This window comes from Pseudophryne corroboree, chromosome 3 (genome assembly GCF_028390025.1).
Source record: "Pseudophryne corroboree isolate aPseCor3 chromosome 3, aPseCor3.hap2, whole genome shotgun sequence".
Classification (NCBI taxonomy): domain Eukaryota; kingdom Metazoa; phylum Chordata; class Amphibia; order Anura; family Myobatrachidae; genus Pseudophryne; species Pseudophryne corroboree.
The window spans coordinates 222,358,095-222,363,495 of NC_086446.1; the positions used below are offsets into that span (position 1 = coordinate 222,358,095).

Here is a 5,401-nt window from a genome sequence, read left to right on the forward strand (position 1 = left end):
AAGAAAATTCTTAAATAGAAAAAGATTATGTTAAAACATAAGTTTATTAATTAATTAATTAAGAATAATTATCCTTCTACGATCCTAAGGAAAATTGCACAGAAAGTGCAAAGAGATTTTTACAAAATTATGTAAAATGTTCTGGTCTGTAAATCATGAAGAGAAGATTTAGAAAGGTTGCAGACACTATATAGTCTGACACCCGTTTCTCCTGACCAGTACAGATAATCTGTATTAATGGGACCCACGGAGGAGGTCGGTGTACATATTTTATCATAGAAAGACTGATTACATTGGGTCAATACTATGCACTTTGTTAGTTACCCATGAAATCATATGGCATAAATTCAGATTGGATGTCTGGTTGTGCTCATGAGAAATAGATCCTCATGAAGGAGGATATAAAAAGAAAGAAAGAAAAATAAAGAGAGGCTGAAGAAAGTATAGATAGTGGTGATACTGCTGTTGGTGTCCACCCTTCAGAGGAAGGGGAATAGTTCCTATCCTACAACACCGGGTATTCCCAGGGAGTCTCCTCTCGTGGTACTAACCCAGCCCAACGCTGTTTAGCTTCCAAGATCGGACGAGATCGGGCACAAGAAGCGTGGTATGATAGTAGGAGGGATATCTACCAATGAGAGTGCACCTATTTATGAAAGTATAAGATGATAGAAAAATAGAACAGGTAATAGGTGGATCTGCTTTCCACGTTAGGCAGAGTAAAATGACTGTCACACCGTGGCGCCGTGTACCCTGGATCAGGGATGAGAGTCCACTAGACAATAGTCAGTTAGGAAAATGAAGAAAAAAGTATATAGATGGAGTTAAATAACCATTCAATATTTAGAAAAAATATACAATGACGAAGAAAAAATCAAAATGAGTTACAAAAACCAGAGACAAGCTGACTATGCAGTCTTTGTATGCATTCAATATTTGACAAAGATAAATAACCCGTGCGCGATTGAAAATGGGGATTGCTGCATCTGATAAAAATATTGTGTGAGGCTGATATAAAAAATCAGAAAGTAAGTGATCACAAGAATAAGCACTTATAATAAAGTATATTGCTTAAGGCCAATAGAATCCTGTAGTATCAAAAGTTAGGGATCACCCTCTAATCACCCAGACAGATGAACTGGGTTAAACACAAAGAGTCATTATTATTGTGTGTGTAGATACCTCCTAAGAGATATATGAATATATCATGCATCAACAGCAGCAGGTAGACGATCACTTCCGAGATCCCGGAAGTGAACAAGCCCGCGGGCGAAACGCGTTTTCTACGGATTCCACAGCGGGACCTGCGCATGGAGGTTTCTCTATTTATCATCTACCTGCTGCGTCTGATCTTTTGAGTATTTTGGCTTTTTTGCCAACATCAATAATCGTTATATTTTTTTGACTAGATGTGTATATAGGTTCTTATTTTCAACATAAGCTAATAATGTGCTTAATTTCTAATATAGGCACTCATTGTTGATGCATGATATATTCATATATCTCTTAGGAGGTATCTACACACACAATAATAATGACTCTTTGTGTTTAACCCAGTTCATCTGTCTGGGTGATTAGAGGGTGATCCCTAACTTTTGATACTACAGGATTCTATTGGCCTTAAGCAATATACTTTATTATAAGTGCTTATTCTTGTGATCACTTACTTTCTGATTTTTTATATCAGCCTCACACAATATTTTTATCAGATGCAGCAATCCCCATTTTCAATCGCGCACGGGTTATTTATCTTTGTCAAATATTGAATGCATACAAAGACTGCATAGTCAGCTTGTCTCTGGTTTTTGTAACTCATTTTGATTTTTTCTTCGTCATTGTATATTTCTTAAATATTGAATGGTTATTTAACTCCATCTATATACTTTTTTCTTCATTTTCCTAACTGACTATTGTCTAGTGGACTCTCATCCCCGATCCAGGGTACACGGCGCCACGGTGTGACAGTCATTTTACTCTGCCTAACGTGGAAAGCAGATCCACCTATTACCTGTTCTATTTTTCTATCATCTTATACTTTCATATATAGGTGCACTCTCATTGGTAGATATCCCTCCTACTATCATACCACGCTTCTTGTGCCCGATCTCGTCCGATCTTGGAAGCTAAACAGCGTTGGGCTGGGTTAGTACCACGAGAGGAGACTCCCTGGGAATACCCGGTGTTGTAGGATAGGAACTATTCCCCTTCCTCTGAAGGGTGGACACCAACAGCAGTATCACCACTATCTATACTTTCTTCAGCCTCTCTTTATTTTTCTTTCTTTCTTTTTATATCCTCCTTCATGAGGATCTATTTCTCATGAGCACAGCCAGACATCCAATCTGAATTTATGCCATATGATTTCATGGGTAACTAACAAAGTGCATAGTATTGACCCAATGTAATCAGTCTTTCTATGATAAAATATGTACACCGACCTCCTCCGTGGGTCCCATTAATACAGATTATCTGTACTGGTCAGGAGAAACGGGTGTCAGACTATATAGTGTCTGCAACCTTTCTAAATCTTCTCTTCATGATTTACAGACCAGAACATTTTACATAATTTTGTAAAAATCTCTTTGCACTTTCTGTGCAATTTTCCTTAGGATCGTAGAAGGATAATTATTCTTAATTAATTAATTAATAAACTTATGTTTTAACATAATCTTTTTCTATTTAAGAATTTTCTTTTTCTTTTTCTAAGAGTGCGCCCACACAAGAGCTTTCTTTTTCTCCCACTGCTAGTATTTTGTTTTTTTTGTAGGAATTAGCTGAGAAGGCAATACCTGCAAAAGATGGGGGCCAGTTGCTCAAGTAAGGGACGATCAACCAGGGTTCAGGTTGATATTCCGCGGCCCAAGGGGTCGGCAAGGTACATAATGTGTGAGAAATATGGCTCACACACAGAGGTTTTATGCAATGAATGGGAACATATGACTGTGGAAGATAGGGAACCATTCCCTAAGGTAGGCAGTTTTAATCCAGAGGTGTTGCAGAATTTAAGGATTAGGATATGTCTGTTAAAATCCAGAAAAGAAAGGATCAGACACTCAAACTGTTTACATTTATGGCAACGAGAGAGTGATATGCAAAGGGGATTAGCTCAAACAGCTGGTTCCAACCCTAGCAGGAAACTGATTGCACCACCACCACCGTATATTACAGGGGAGAAAGTGGCTACAGAGAATGGCATACTAATATATGATAAGAGTGAACTTGATAAATGTATTAATGCTAACCCGTGCAAGTTGTATCCCATCTTAAACTTCCCTCAGGACTGCGACCAAGAAGATGAGCCCAGCACGATATCGGCACTCTCTCTGGCAGCCACCATACAAGACACACAAGTGGGCACGGCCCAACCAGTAAGAGCAGTAGCAAAGGCCCCTAGTGGAGGGACAGGTGAGGTCGTGTCCACAGGTAAGTAGGGTACAGTACATTATGCAGAGACAATTGCACCTCACATTGTAGAAGCAACCCAGAATGATGTAATTGAACTAAATCCTGTCAGGGTGATCGCAGTCCCCAATGGGAAGACTGACGCTCAGGGAATCACTCCCGTCAGGAACATTGCTATGCATTGTCCCTGGTCCCGGACAGAATTGAGGACAATTATGTCTGAATTTCCCAATCCCAGAAAAGATCTAGCCGCATGTCAGAGGTTTATTAGAGAACTAGGTAACGCCACCGAACCCACAAACAAAGATTGGCGGACAGTGCTACGGGCATGTTTGCCCTCTAATATTGACCCTGTGAAATTCATTGCTGACTGTAAATTAGACGCAGAGGTACCTCTCACTGATGAATACACTCAGGAGAATGTACGACAGATCAATCTGCAATTAGGAGTATATTTCCCAACTGTTGTCAAGTGGAATAAAATCTTCTCCATTAGACAAAAAGAAGGTGAAGCTGCTTCTGAATATTTCCATTGAGCACTGCAGGAAATGGCTAGATACACTGGGGTCTAGGATATTAAGGAAAATGTACATCATAGAGAGGTAGCTGTGTCCGTATTAATGGACGGTTTAAAAGAAATGTTGAGAACAAGGGTACAAACCTCTCAACCAAATTGGAGAGGTATTTCGGTGGCTGCATTAAGAGAGTCCGCTATTGAGCACGATCGGAACATCATTAAGCACAGGGAGTCACAGGGGGATAAGCTGATGACCGTAAGTATCAAAGCCCTGACAACGAAGCCACATCAGCCTAAACCCCAGACCCCTGATGGTAAGTCGAATGTAATGAAATGTTATAAGTGCCAGAGAGAAGGACATTACGCACGGAACTGTAATTATAACAGCAATGTATATCGACCCCCTAGACCAGAACATGACTCACAGCATAACACACGTAATTGGGATCAGGGACCGCATAGGAGGAATTACGAGCCACATGCAGGGGAAACAAGGAGGTACCCACCTAGGAGGGACTGGCAGACCTCTGGAAATTCTCAGCTACCCCCCTCACATATCATAGCTGCCAGCGCGCTGCGGGAGGGTCACAACATACAATAGGGGTTAGGCCACACCTGTAGTTTGCAGCCAGTGAAGTTGATTGCTAGCCTTGGAAATGAACCCGAGGTTACAGTTGATGTAGCTGGTAGATCACTACCTTTCCTTGTAGATACAGGGGCGGCCAGGTCAGTGTTAAATTCAACGGTAGGTATGAAAACAACGGGTAAAACAATTTCAGCAATGGGGGTAACAGGAGTAGTGCAACACTACCCTTTAAGTAGACCAGCGGAGATTACGATAGGGCCTTTGCAGACCAAGCACTCCTTTTTGCTAGCTGCATCGGCTCCGACTAATCTACTTGGGAAAGATTTACTGTGTAAGATGAGGTGTGTCATATACTGTACTCCTGAGGGTGTCTTCTTAGATATACCCGAGAATCACGTTCAGGAAGTGCAGGATATGTTAGACACTCCACAAAGGTTGATGTCACACTCTGCTGTTATAGACAGGTGTCCATCCAAGGTAGAGGAAATGATCTCCCAGATACCGGAATCCCTCTGGACCAAAGATGGACAAGACACTGGATTGATGGCAAATGTAGCTCCTGTAGTTGTGCAAGTAAAAGATGGTAGGATAGCTCCAAAAATCCCACAGTATCCTCTGAAGCCAGAGGTGGAATTAGGAGTGTACCCAGTCATAGAGCGCTTGCTACAACAGGGCATCCTAGTTAGGACGTCCAGCACTGCCATTAGTCCCATCTTCCATGTGAAAAAGAGTGGGGGGAGGGGTTACAGGCTAGTGCAGGATCTAAGGGGGATAAACAAGATAGTTGAGAGCCAATTCCCCGTAGTGCCAAATCCAGCTGTCATCCTCATGCAATTCCCCCTACTGCGAAATTTTTCACTGTCATTGACCTCTGTTCTGCTTTCTTTTTGGTCCCT

At 41.5% G+C, this 5,401-nt stretch overlaps 2 pseudogenes; one reads left to right on the forward strand and one right to left on the reverse strand.

Moving 5' to 3' along the window:
• Positions 1 to 502: 502 nt before the first annotated feature.
• Positions 503 to 621, reverse strand: LOC134893173 (5S ribosomal RNA; annotated as a pseudogene).
• Positions 622 to 2,072: 1,451 nt separating this feature from the next.
• On the forward strand, positions 2,073 to 2,191 carry LOC134893174 (5S ribosomal RNA; annotated as a pseudogene).
• The last annotated feature ends 3,210 nt before the right edge of the window (positions 2,192 to 5,401 follow it).